The following is a 14,064-nucleotide window of genomic DNA, read 5'->3' as shown; positions in this document are numbered from 1 at the left end:
TCAGTCTCTCTCTCTCCCCTCACTGTGCTCAGTCTCTCCCCTAGCTCTGGGCTCAGTCTCTCCCCCCCACACTGGGCTCAGTCACTCCCCCCACACTGGGCTCAGTCTCTCCCCCACACTGGGCTCAGTCTCTCCCCCCACACTGGGCTCAGTCTCTCTCCCCCGCACTGGGGTCAGTCTCTCCCCCCACACTGGGCTCATTCTCTCCCCCTCACACTGGGCTCAGTCTCTCCCCCTAACACTGGGCTCAGTCTCTCCACCCTACACTGGGCTCAGTCTCTCCCACTCACACTGGGCTCAGTCTCTCCCCCTCACACTGGGCTCAGTCTCTCCCCCTCACACTGGTCTCAGTCTCTACCCCTCACACTGGGCTCAGTCGCTTCCCCACACTGGACTCAGTCTCTCCCCCTCACACTGGGCTCAGTCTCACCCCCTTACACTGGGCTCAGTCTCTCCCACTCACACTGGGCTCAGTCTCTCCCACTCACACTGGGCTCAGTCTCCCTCTCCCCCGCACTGTGCTCAGTCTCTCCACCCACACTGGGCTCAGTCACTCTCTCCCCCGCACTGGGCTCAGTCTCTCTCCCCCCTGCACTGGGCTCAGTCTCTCTCTCTCCCCTGCACTGTGCTCAGTCTCTCCCCTAGCTCTGGGCTCATTCTCTCCCCCCCACACTGGGCTCAGTCTCTCCCGCTACACTGGGCTCAGTCTCCCTCTCCCCCGCACTGGGCTCAGTCTCTCCCCCCATACTGGGCTCAGTCTCTCTCTCCCCTGCACTGGGCTCAGTCTCTCTCCCCCCTGCACTGGGCTCAGTCTCTCTCTCCCCTGCACTGTGCTCAGTCTCTCCCCTAGCTCTGGGCTCATTCTCTCCCCCTCACACTGGGCTCAGTCTCTTCCCCCTCATACTGCGCTCAGTCTCTCCCCTAGCTCTGGGCTCCGTCTCTCCCCTAGCTCTGGGCTCATTCTCTCCCCCTCACACTGGGCTCAGTCTCTTCCCCCTCATACTGCGCTCAGTCTCTCCCCTAGCTCTGGGCTCCGTCTCTCCCCCCACACTGGGCTCAGTCTCTCTCTCCCCCGCACTGGACTCAGTCTCTCTCCCCTCACACTTCGCAGTCTCTCTCTCCCCCCTGCACTGGGCTCAGTCTCTCTCTCCCCTGCACTGGGCTCAGTCTCTCTCTCCCCTGCACTGGGCTCAGTCTCTCTCTCCTCTGCACTGGACTGAGTCTCTCTCCCCCTCACACTGGGCAGTCTTTCTCTCCCCTGCACTGGGCTCAGTCTCTCCCTCCCACACTGGGCTCAGTCTCTCTCTCCCCTGCACTGGACTGAGTCTCTCTCCCCCTCACACTGGGCAGTCTTTCTCTCCCCTGCACTGGGCTCAGTCCATCCCCTCGCTCTGGGTTCATTCTCTCCCCCTCACACTAGGCTCAGTCTCTCCCCCTCATACTGGGCTCAGTCTCTCCCCACACACTGGGCTCAGTCTCTCCCCCCCACACTGGGCTCAGTCTCTCTCTCCCCCGCACTGGACTGAGTCTCTCTCCCCCTCACATTGGGCAGTCTTTCTCTCCCCTGCACTGGGCTCAGTCCCTCCTCTCGCTCTGGGTTCATTCTCTCCCCCTCACAGTGGGCTCAGTGTCTCCCCCTCATACTGGGCTCAGTCTCTCCCCCCACACTGGGCTCAGTCTCTCCCCCCACACTGGGCTCAGTCTCTCCCCCTCACACTGGGCTCAGTCTCTCCCCCTCACACTGGGCTCTGTCTCTTCCCCCAAACTGGACTCAGTCTCTCCCGCTCACACTGGGCTCAGTCTCTCCCCCTCACACTGGGCTCAGTCCCTCCCCCCGCACTGGACTCAGTCTCTCCCCCAACACTGGGCTCAGTCTCTCTCTCCCCCGCACTGGACTTAATCCCTCCCCCTCACACTGGGCAGTCTTTCTCTCCCCTGCACTGTGCTCAGTCTCTCCCCTCACACTGGGCTCAGTCTCTCCCCCTCACAGTGTGCTCAGTCTCTCTCCCTCACACTGGACTCAGTCTCTTCCCCACACTGGACTCAGGCTCTCCCCCTCACACTGGGCTCAGTCTCACCCCCTCCACACTGGGCTCAGTCTCCCCCCTCACACTGGGCTCAGTCTCTCCCCCTCACACTGGGCTCAGTCTCTCCCACACACTGGGCTCAGTCTCCCTCCCCATGCACTGGGCTCAGTCTCTCTCCCCCCACACTGGGATCAGTCCCCCTCTCCCCCGCACTGGGCTCAGTCTCTCCCTCTCACACTGGGCTCAGTCTCTCCCTCTTACAATGGGCTCAGTCTCTCCCACTCACACTGGGCTCAGTCTCCCCCCTCACACTGGGCTCAGTCTCCCCACTCACACTGGGCTCAGTCTCCCCACTCACACTGGGCTCAGTCTCTCCCCCTCACACTGGGCTCAGTCTCTCCCCCCACACTGGGCTCAGTCTCTCCCCCTCACACTGGGCTCAGTCTCTCCCCGTCACACTGGGCTCTGTCTCTTCCCCCAAACTGGACTCAGTCTCTCCCCCTCACACTGCGCTCAGTCTCTCCCTCTTACAATGGGCTCAGTCTCTCCCACTCACACTGGGCTCAGTCTCTCCCACTCACACTGGGCACAGTCTCTCCCCCTCACTCAGGGCTCTGTCTCTTCCCCCATACTGGACTCAGTCTCTCCCCCTCACACTAGGCTCAGTCTCTCCCACTCTCACAGGGCTCAGTCTCCCTCGCCATGCAATAGGCTCAGTCTCTCTCTCCCCCTCATACTGGGCCCAGTCTCTCCCCTCCACACTGGGCTCAGTCTCTCCCCCTCACACTGTGCTCAGTCTCTCCCCGAGCTCTGGGCTCAGTCTCTCCCCCTCACACTGGGCTCAGTTTCTCCCCGCACACTGGGATCATTCTCTCCCCCTCACACTTGGCTCAGTCACTTCCCCCACACTGGGCTCAGTCTCTCCCCCTCACACTGTGCCCAGTCTCTGCCCTCCACACTGTGCTCAGTCTCTCCCCCTACAGTGGGCTCAGTCTCTTCCCTAGCTCTGGGCTCAGTCTCTCCCCTTCACACTGGGCTCAGTCTCTCCCCCGACACTGGGCTCAGTCTCTTCCCCAGCACTGTGCTCAGTCTCTCCCCTAGCTCTTGGCTCAGACTCTCCCCTAGCTCTGGGCTCAGTCTCTCCCCGAGCTCTGGGCTCAGTCTCTCCCCCTCACACTGGGCTCATTCTCTCCCCCCACACTGGGCTCAGTCTCTCCCCCTCACACTGGGCTCAGTCTCTCCCCTAGCTCTGGGCTCAGTCTCTCCCCCTCACACTGGGTTCAGTCTCTCCCCCGACACTGGGCTCAGTCTCTCCCCCTCACACTGGGCTCAGTCTCTCCCCCTCACACTGGGCTCAGTCTCTCCCCCTCACACTGGGCTCAGTCTCTCCCCTAGCTCTGGGCTCTGTCTCTCCCCCTCACACTGGGCTCAGTCTCTCCCCCGACACTGGGCTCAGTCTCTCCCCCTCACACTGGGCTCAGTCTCTCCCCCTCACACTGGGCTCAGTCTCAACCCCTTACACTGGGCCCAGTCTCTCTCACGTTGAGTATCATTGAAGTAAGCTGGTACTGTGATGACTGCATTTGTTATAGTCTTTCCAAGGTAGGCCTCAGCAATCTCCTTCATTTTAGTCAACACCATGGATGACACTTCTTCTGGATAAAAAGACTTCTTCTCAGCTTTGTACTCCACTTCAACTTTGGGACGGCCACCATCATTGATAACATGGAATGGCCAGTGCTTCATGTCAGATTGAACAACAGAATCATCAAATCTGCGGCCAATAAGGCGCTTAGCATGAAAGACAGTGTTGGTTGGGTTCATTGCCACCTGGTTCTTGGCCGCATCACCTATGAGCCATTCCGTATCAGTAAAGGCAACATAGCTTGGAGTGGTTCGGTTGCCTTGGTCATTGGCAATAATTTCAACTTTGCCATGCTGGAAGACACCTACACAGGAGTAGGTTGTCCCAAGATCAATAGCAATTGCTGGTCCCTTAGACATTTCACCTGCTACTCAGTGCCCGGTCTTACACAGAAAGCTGTTGGCAATGTCCGCGCTCAGTCTCTCCCCCTCACAATGGGGTCAGTCTCTCCCCCTCATACTGGGTTCAGTCTCTCCCCCCACACTGGGCTCAGTTTCTCCCCCCACACTGGGCTCAGTCTCTCCCCCTCACACTGGGCTCAGTCTCTCCCCCTCACACTGGACTCTGTCTCTTCCCCCAAACTGGACTCAGTCTCTCCCGCTCACACTGGGCTCAGTCTCTCCCCCTCACACTGGGCTCAGTCTCTCCCCCCGCACTGGACTCAGTCTCTCCCCCAACACTGGGCTCAGTCTCTCTCTCCCCCGCACTGGACTTAATCCCTCCCCCTCACACTGGGCAGTCTTTCTCTCCCCTGCACTGTGCTCAGTCTCTCCCCTAGCTCTGGGCTCAGTCTCCCCCCTCACAATGGGCTCAGTCTCTCCCCTCACACTGGGCTCAGTCTCTCCACCTCACAGTGTGCTCAGTCTCTCTCCCTCACACTGGACTCAGTCTCTCCCCTCACACTGGGCTCAGTCTCTCCACCTCACAGTGTGCTCAGTCTCTCTCCCTCACACTGGGCTCAGTCTCACCCCCTCCACACTGGGCTCAGTCTCCCCCCTCACACTGGGCTCAGTCTCTCCCCCTCACACTGGGCTCAGTCTCCCTCCCCATGCACTGGGCTCAGTCTCTCTCCCCCCACACTGGGCTCAGTCCCCCTCTCCCCCGCACTGGGCTCAGTCTCTCCCCCTCACACTGGGCTCAGTCTCTTCCCCCAAACTGGACTCAGTCTCTCTCCCCCTCACACTGGGCTCAGTCTCTCCCTCTTACAATGGGCTCAGTCTCTCCCCCTCACACTGGGCTCAGTCTCTCCCTCTTACAATGGGCTCAGTCTCTCCCACTCACACTGAGCTCAGTCTCTCCCCCTCACACTGGGCTCAGTCTCTCCCCCTCACACTGGGCTCAGTCTCTCCCCCTCACACTGGGCTCAGTCTCTCCCCCCACACTGGGCTCAGTCTCTCCCCCTCACACTGGGCTCAGTCTCTCCCCCCACACTGGGCTCTGTCTCTCTCTCCCCCGCACTGGGCTCAGTCTCTCCCCCTCACACTTAGCAGTCTCTCTCTCTCCCCTGCACTGTGCTCAGTCTGTCCCCCTCACACTGGGCTCAGTCTCTCCCCCTCACACTGGGCTCAGTCTCTCCTCCTCACACTGGGCTCAGTCTCTCTCTCTCTCTCACCCCCGCATTGGACTGAGTCTTTCTCCCTCTCACACTATGCAGTCTTTCTCTCCCCTGCACTGGGCTCAGTCTCTCCCCTAGCTCAGGGCTCATTCACTCCCCCTCACACTGGGCTCAGTCTCTCCCCCTCATACTGGGCTCAGTCTCTCTGTCTCCCCTCACTGTGCTCAGTCTCCCCCCTAGCTCTGGGCTCATTCTCTCCCCCTCACACTGGGCTCAGTCTCTCCCTCCCACACTGGGCTCAGTCTCTCTCTCCCCCACACTGGGCTCAGTCACTCCCCCCACACTGGGCTCAGTCTCTCCCCCCACACTGGGCTCAGTCTCTCCCCTCACACTGGGCTCAGTCTCTCCCACTCACACTGGGCTCAGTCTCTCCCCCTCACACATGGCTCAGTCTCTCCCACTCACACTGGGCTCAGTCTCCCTCCCCATGCACTGGGCTCAGTCTCGCTCTCCCCACACTGGACTCAGTCTCCCTCTCCCCCACACTGGGCTCTGTCTCTCTCTCCCCCGCACTGGGCACAGTCTCTCTCCCCCTCACACTTAGCAGTCTCTCTCTCTCCGCTGCACTGTGCTCAGTCTGTCCCCCTCACACTGGGCTCAGTCTCTCCCCCTCACACTGGGCTCAGTCTCTCCTCCTCACACTGGGCTCAGTCTCTCTCTCTCTCCCCCGCACTGGACTGAGTCTCTCTCCCTCTCACACTGGGCAGTCTTTCTCTCCCCTGCACTGGGCTCAGTCTCTCCCCTAGCTCTGGGCTCATTCACTCCCCCTCACACTGGGCTCAGTCTCTCCCCCTCATACTGGGCTCAGTCACTCTCTCTCCCCTCACTATGCTCAGTCTCTCCCCTAGCTCTGGGCTCATTCTCTCCCCCTCACACTGGGCTCAGTCTCTCCCCCCCACACTGGGCTCAGTCTCTCCCCCAACACTGGGCTCAGTCTCTCCCCCCCACACTGGGCTCAGTCTCTCTCCCCCGCACTGGGCTCAGTCTCTCTCCCCTCACACTTCGCAGTCGCTCTCTCTCTCCCCTGCACTGTGCTCAGTTTCTCCCCTAGCTTTAGGCTCATTCTCTCCCCCTCACACTGGGCTCATTCTCTCCCCCTCACACTGGGCTCAGTCTCTCCCCCCACACTGGGCTCAGTCTCTCCCCCCCACACTGGGCTCAGTCTCTCTCTCCCCTGCACTGGACTGAGTCTCTCTCCTGAAGAAGGGCCTGTGCCCGAAACGTCGAATCTCCTGTTCCCTGGATGCTGCCTGACCTGCTGTGCTGTTCCAGCAATAAAGTTTCAACTTTGATCTCCCGCATCTGTAGACCTCACTTTCTCCTGAGTCTCTCTCCCCCTCACACTGGGCAGTCTTTCTCTCCCCCGCACTGGACTCAGTCTCTCTCCCCTCACACTTCGCAGTCTCTCTCTCCCCCCTGCACTGGGCTCAGTCTCTCTCTCCCCTGCACTGGGCTCAGTCTCTCTCTCCCCTGCACTGGGCTCAGTCTCTCTCTCCTCTGCACTGGACTGAGTCTCTCTCCCCCTCACACTGGGCAGTCTTTCTCTCCCCTGCACTGGGCTCAGTCTCTCCCTCCCACACTGGGCTCAGTCTCTCTCTCCCCTGCACTGGACTGAGTCTCTCTCCCCCTCACACTGGGCAGTCTTTCTCTCCCCTGCACTGGGCTCAGTCCATCCCCTCGCTCTGGGTTCATTCTCTCCCCCTCACACTAGGCTCAGTCTCTCCCCCTCATACTGGGCTCAGTCTCTCCCCACACACTGGGCTCAGTCTCTCCCCCCCACACTGGGCTCAGTCTCTCTCTCCCCCGCACTGGACTGAGTCTCTCTCCCCCTCACATTGGGCAGTCTTTCTCTCCCCTGCACTGGGCTCAGTCCCTCCTCTCGCTCTGGGTTCATTCTCTCCCCCTCACAGTGGGCTCAGTGTCTCCCCCTCATACTGGGCTCAGTCTCTCCCCCCACACTGGGCTCAGTCTCTCCCCCTCACACTGGGCTCAGTCTCTCCCCCTCACACTGGGCTCTGTCTCTTCCCCCAAACTGGACTCAGTCTCTCCCGCTCACACTGGGCTCAGTCTCTCCCCCTCACACTGGGCTCAGTCCCTCCCCCCGCACTGGACTCAGTCTCTCCCCCAACACTGGGCTCAGTCTCTCTCTCCCCCGCACTGGACTTAATCCCTCCCCCTCACACTGGGCAGTCTTTCTCTCCCCTGCACTGTGCTCAGTCTCTCCCCTCACACTGGGCTCAGTCTCTCCCCCTCACAGTGTGCTCAGTCTCTCTCCCTCACACTGGACTCAGTCTCTTCCCCACACTGGACTCAGGCTCTCCCCCTCACACTGGGCTCAGTCTCACCCCCTCCACACTGGGCTCAGTCTCCCCCCTCACACTGGGCTCAATCTCTCCCCCTCACACTGGGCTCAGTCTCTCCCACACACTGGGCTCAGTCTCCCTCCCCATGCACTGGGCTCAGTCCCCCTCTCCCCCCACACTGGGATCAGTCCCCCTCTCCCCCGCACTGGGCTCAGTCTCTCCCTCTCACACTGGGCTCAGTCTCTCCCTCTTACAATGGGCTCAGTCTCTCCCACTCACACTGGGCTCAGTCTCCCCCCTCACACTGGGCTCAGTCTCCCCACTCACACTGGGCTCAGTCTCCCCACTCACACTGGGCTCAGTCTCTCCCCCTCACACTGGGCTCAGTCTCTCCCCCCACACTGGGCTCAGTCTCTCCCCCTCACACTGGGCTCAGTCTCTCCCCCTCACACTGGGCTCTGTCTCTTCCCCCAAACTGGACTCAGTCTCTCCCCCTCACACTGCGCTCAGTCTCTCCCTCTTACAATGGGCTCAGTCTCTCCCACTCACACTGGGCTCAGTCTCTCCCACTCACACTGGGCACAGTCTCTCCCCCTCACTCAGGGCTCTGTCTCTTCCCCCATACTGGACTCAGTCTCTCCCCCTCACACTAGGCTCAGTCTCTCCCACTCTCACAGGGCTCAGTCTCCCTCGCCATGCAATAGGCTCAGTCTCTCTCTCCCCCTCATACTGGGCCCAGTCTCTCCCCTCCACACTGGGCTCAGTCTCTCCCCCTCACACTGTGCTCAGTCTCTCCCCGAGCTCTGGGCTCAGTCTCTCCCCCTCACACTGGGCTCAGTTTCTCCCCGCACACTGGGATCATTCTCTCCCCCTCACACTTGGCTCAGTCACTTCCCCCACACTGGGCTCAGTCTCTCCCCCTCACACTGTGCCCAGTCTCTGCCCTCCACACTGTGCTCAGTCTCTCCCCCTACAGTGGGCTCAGTCTCTTCCCTAGCTCTGGGCTCAGTCTCTCCCCTTCACACTGGGCTCAGTCTCTCCCCCGACACTGGGCTCAGTCTCTTCCCCAGCACTGTGCTCAGTCTCTCCCCTAGCTCTTGGCTCAGACTCTCCCCTAGCTCTGGGCTCAGTCTCTCCCCGAGCTCTGGGCTCAGTCTCTCCCCCTCACACTGGGCTCATTCTCTCCCCCCACACTGGGCTCAGTCTCTCCCCCTCACACTGGGCTCAGTCTCTCCCCTAGCTCTGGGCTCAGTCTCTCCCCCTCACACTGGGTTCAGTCTCTCCCCCGACACTGGGCTCAGTCTCTCCCCCTCACACTGGGCTCAGTCTCTCCCCCTCACACTGGGCTCAGTCTCTCCCCCTCACACTGGGCTCAGTCTCTCCCCTAGCTCTGGGCTCAGTCTCTCCCCCTCACACTGGGCTCAGTCTCTCCCCCGACACTGGGCTCAGTCTCTCCCCCTCACACTGGGCTCAGTCTCTCCCCCTCACACTGGGCTCAGTCTCAACCCCTTACACTGGGCCCAGTCTCTCTCACGTTGAGTATCATTGAAGTAAGCTGGTACTGTGATGACTGCATTTGTTATAGTCTTTCCAAGGTAGGCCTCAGCAATCTCCTTCATTTTAGTCAACACCATGGATGACACTTCTTCTGGATAAAAAGACTTCTTCTCAGCTTTGTACTCCACTTCAACTTTGGGACGGCCACCATCATTGATAACATGGAATGGCCAGTGCTTCATGTCAGATTGAACAACAGAATCATCAAATCTGCGGCCAATAAGGCGCTTAGCATGAAAGACAGTGTTGGTTGGGTTCATTGCCACCTGGTTCTTGGCCACATCACCTATGAGCCTTTCCGTATCAGTAAAGGCAACATAGCTTGGAGTGGTTCGGTTGCCTTGGTCATTGGCAATAATTTCAACTTTGCCATGCTGGAAGACACCTACACAGGAGTAGGTTGTCCCAAGATCAATAGCAATTGCTGGTCCCTTAGACATTTCACCTGCTACTCAGTGCCCGGTCTTACACAGAAAGCTGTTGGCAATGTCCGCGCTCAGTCTCTCCCCCTCACAATGGGGTCAGTCTCTCCCCCTCATACTGGGTTCAGTCTCTCCCCCCACACTGGGCTCAGTTTCTCCCCCCACACTGGGCTCAGTCTCTCCCCCTCACACTGGGCTCAGTCTCTCCCCCTCACACTGGACTCTGTCTCTTCCCCCAAACTGGACTCAGTCTCTCCCGCTCACACTGGGCTCAGTCTCTCCCCCTCACACTGGGCTCAGTCTCTCCCCCCGCACTGGACTCAGTCTCTCCCCCAACACTGGGCTCAGTCTCTCTCTCCCCCGCACTGGACTTAATCCCTCCCCCTCACACTGGGCAGTCTTTCTCTCCCCTGCACTGTGCTCAGTCTCTCCCCTAGCTCGGGGCTCAGTCTCCCCCCTCACAATGGGCTCAGTCTCTCCCCTCACACTGGGCTCAGTCTCTCCACCTCACAGTGTGCTCAGTCTCTCTCCCTCACACTGGACTCAGTCTCTTCCCCACACTGGACTCAGGCTCTCCCCCTCACACTGGGCTCAGTCTCACCCCCTCCACACTGGGCTCAGTCTCCCCCCTCACACTGGGCTCAGTCTCTCCCCCTCACACTGGGCTCAGTCTCCCTCCCCATGCACTGGGCTCAGTCTCTCTCCCCCCACACTGGGCTCAGTCCCCCTCTCCCCCGCACTGGGCTCAGTCTCTCCCCCTCACACTGGGCTCAGTCTCTTCCCCCAAACTGGACTCAGTCTCTCTCCCCCTCACACTGGGCTCAGTCTCTCCCTCTTACAATGGGCTCAGTCTCTCCCCCTCACACTGGGCTCAGTCTCTCCCTCTTACAATGGGCTCAGTCTCTCCCACTCACACTGAGCTCAGTCTCTCCCCCTCACACTGGGCTCAGTCTCTCCCCCTCACACTGGGCTCAGTCTCTCCCCCTCACACTGGGCTCAGTCTCTCCCCCCACACTGGGCTCAGTCTCTCCCCCTCACACTGGGCTCAGTCTCTCCCCCCACACTGGGCTCTGTCTCTCTCTCCCCCGCACTGGGCTCAGTCTCTCCCCCTCACACTTAGCAGTCTCTCTCTCTCCCCTGCACTGTGCTCAGTCTGTCCCCCTCACACTGGGCTCAGTCTCTCCCCCTCACACTGGGCTCAGTCTCTCCTCCTCACACTGGGCTCAGTCTCTCTCTCTCTCTCACCCCCGCATTGGACTGAGTCTTTCTCCCTCTCACACTATGCAGTCTTTCTCTCCCCTGCACTGGGCTCAGTCTCTCCCCTAGCTCAGGGCTCATTCACTCCCCCTCACACTGGGCTCAGTCTCTCCCCCTCATACTGGGCTCAGTCTCTCTGTCTCCCCTCACTGTGCTCAGTCTCCCCCCTAGCTCTGGGCTCATTCTCTCCCCCTCACACTGGGCTCAGTCTCTCCCTCCCACACTGGGCTCAGTCTCTCTCTCCCCCACACTGGGCTCAGTCACTCCCCCCACACTGGGCTCAGTCTCTCCCCCCACACTGGGCTCAGTCTCTCCCCTCACACTGGGCTCAGTCTCTCCCACTCACACTGGGCTCAGTCTCTCCCCCTCACACATGGCTCAGTCTCTCCCACTCACACTGGGCTCAGTCTCCCTCCCCATGCACTGGGCTCAGTCTCGCTCTCCCCACACTGGACTCAGTCTCCCTCTCCCCCACACTGGGCTCTGTCTCTCTCTCCCCCGCACTGGGCACAGTCTCTCTCCCCCTCACACTTAGCAGTCTCTCTCTCTCCGCTGCACTGTGCTCAGTCTGTCCCCCTCACACTGGGCTCAGTCTCTCCCCCTCACACTGGGCTCAGTCTCTCCTCCTCACACTGGGCTCAGTCTCTCTCTCTCTCCCCCGCACTGGACTGAGTCTCTCTCCCTCTCACACTGGGCAGTCTTTCTCTCCCCTGCACTGGGCTCAGTCTCTCCCCTAGCTCAGGGCTCATTCACTCCCCCTCACACTGGGCTCAGTCTCTCCCCCTCATACTGGGCTCAGTCACTCTCTCTCCCCTCACTATGCTCAGTCTCTCCCCTAGCTCTGGGCTCATTCTCTCCCCCTCACACTGGGCTCAGTCTCTCCCCCCCACACTGGGCTCAGTCTCTCCCCCAACACTGGGCTCAGTCTCTCCCCCCCACACTGGGCTCAGTCTCTCCCACACACTGGGCTCAGTCTCCCTCCCCATGCACTGGGCTCAGTCTCTCTCCCCCCACACTGGGATCAGTCCCCCTCTCCCCCGCACTGGGCTCAGTCTCTCCCTCTCACACTGGGCTCAGTCTCTCCCTCTTACAATGGGCTCAGTCTCTCCCACTCACACTGGGCTCAGTCTCCCCCCTCACACTGGGCTCAGTCTCCCCACTCACACTGGGCTCAGTCTCCCCACTCACACTGGGCTCAGTCTCTCCCCCTCACACTGGGCTCAGTCTCTCCCCCCACACTGGGCTCAGTCTCTCCCCCTCACACTGGGCTCAGTCTCTCCCCCTCACACTGGGCTCTGTCTCTTCCCCCAAACTGGACTCAGTCTCTCCCCCTCACACTGCGCTCAGTCTCTCCCTCTTACAATGGGCTCAGTCTCTCCCACTCACACTGGGCTCAGTCTCTCCCACTCACACTGGGCACAGTCTCTCCCCCTCACTCAGGGCTCTGTCTCTTCCCCCATACTGGACTCAGTCTCTCCCCCTCACACTAGGCTCAGTCTCTCCCACTCTCACAGGGCTCAGTCTCCCTCGCCATGCAATAGGCTCAGTCTCTCTCTCCCCCTCATACTGGGCCCAGTCTCTCCCCTCCACACTGGGCTCAGTCTCTCCCCCTCACACTGTGCTCAGTCTCTCCCCGAGCTCTGGGCTCAGTCTCTCCCCCTCACACTGGGCTCAGTTTCTCCCCGCACACTGGGATCATTCTCTCCCCCTCACACTTGGCTCAGTCACTTCCCCCACACTGGGCTCAGTCTCTCCCCCTCACACTGTGCCCAGTCTCTGCCCTCCACACTGTGCTCAGTCTCTCCCCCTACAGTGGGCTCAGTCTCTTCCCTATCTCTGGGCTCAGTCTCTCCCCTTCACACTGGGCTCAGTCTCTCCCCCGACACTGGGCTCAGTCTCTTCCCCAGCACTGTGCTCAGTCTCTCCCCTAGCTCTTGGCTCAGACTCTCCCCTAGCTCTGGGCTCAGTCTCTCCCCGAGCTCTGGGCTCAGTCTCTCCCCCTCACACTGGGCTCATTCTCTCCCCCCACACTGGGCTCAGTCTCTCCCCCTCACACTGGGCTCAGTCTCTCCCCTAGCTCTGGGCTCAGTCTCTCCCCCTCACACTGGGTTCAGTCTCTCCCCCGACACTGGGCTCAGTCTCTCCCCCTCACACTGGGCTCAGTCTCTCCCCCTCACACTGGGCTCAGTCTCTCCCCCTCACACTGGGCTCAGTCTCTCCCCTAGCTCTGGGCTCAGTCTCTCCCCCTCACACTGGGCTCAGTCTCTCCCCCGACACTGGGCTCAGTCTCTCCCCCTCACACTGGGCTCAGTCTCTCCCCCTCACACTGGGCTCAGTCTCAACCCCTTACACTGGGCCCAGTCTCTCTCACGTTGAGTATCATTGAAGTAAGCTGGTACTGTGATGACTGCATTTGTTATAGTCTTTCCAAGGTAGGCCTCAGCAATCTCCTTCATTTTAGTCAACACCATGGATGACACTTCTTCTGGATAAAAAGACTTCTTCTCAGCTTTGTACTCCACTTCAACTTTGGGACGGCCACCATCATTGATAACATGGAATGGCCAGTGCTTCATGTCAGATTGAACAACAGAATCATCAAATCTGCGGCCAATAAGGCGCTTAGCATGAAAGACAATGTTGGTTGGGTTCATTGCCACCTGGTTCTTGGCCACATCACCTATGAGCCTTTCCGTATCAGTAAAGGCAACATAGCTTGGAGTGGTTCGGTTGCCTTGGTCATTGGCAATAATTTCAACTTTGCCATGCTGGAAGACACCTACACAGGAGTAGGTTGTCCCAAGATCAATACCAATTGCTGGTCCCTTAGACATTTCACCTGCTACTCAGTGCCCGGTCTTACACAGAAAGCTGTTGGCAATGTCCGCGCTCAGTCTCTCCCCCTCACAATGGGCTCAGTCTCTCCCCCTCATACTGGGTTCAGTCTCTCCCCCCACACTGGGCTCAGTTTCTCCCCCCACACTGGGCTCAGTCTCTCCCCCTCACACTGGGCTCAGTCTCTCCCCCTCACACTGGACTCTGTCTCTTCCCCCAAACTGGACTCAGTCTCTCCCGCTCACACTGGGCTCAGTCTCTCCCCCTCACACTGGGCTCAGTCTCTCCCCCCGCACTGGACTCAGTCTCTCCCCCAACACTGGGCTCAGTCTCTCTCTCCCCCGCACTGGACTTAATCCCTCCCCCTCACACTGGGCAGTCTTTCTCTCCCCTGCACTGTGCT

The 14,064-nt window shown here is 60.0% G+C and overlaps 1 long non-coding RNA gene across 1 annotated transcript; it reads left to right on the top strand.

Moving 5' to 3' along the window:
- The first annotated feature begins 3,619 nt into the window (after positions 1-3,619).
- On the top strand, positions 3,620-13,402 carry LOC148150548 (uncharacterized). Its single transcript, XR_015752576.1, has 3 exons — positions 3,620-3,845; positions 9,131-9,401; positions 13,204-13,402. It is a non-coding gene; the product is annotated as an uncharacterized LOC148150548 (long non-coding RNA).
- The last annotated feature ends 662 nt before the right edge of the window (positions 13,403-14,064 follow it).

This window comes from Chiloscyllium plagiosum, unplaced genomic scaffold (assembly GCF_037043375.1).
Source record: "Chiloscyllium plagiosum isolate Xiang-an unplaced genomic scaffold, Cpla_swu_hap1 HiC_scaffold_3, whole genome shotgun sequence".
NCBI lineage: Eukaryota > Metazoa > Chordata > Chondrichthyes > Orectolobiformes > Hemiscylliidae > Chiloscyllium > Chiloscyllium plagiosum.
The sequence above is the reverse complement of the archived record's forward strand: the minus strand, read 5'-3'. Positions and strand labels throughout refer to the sequence as shown.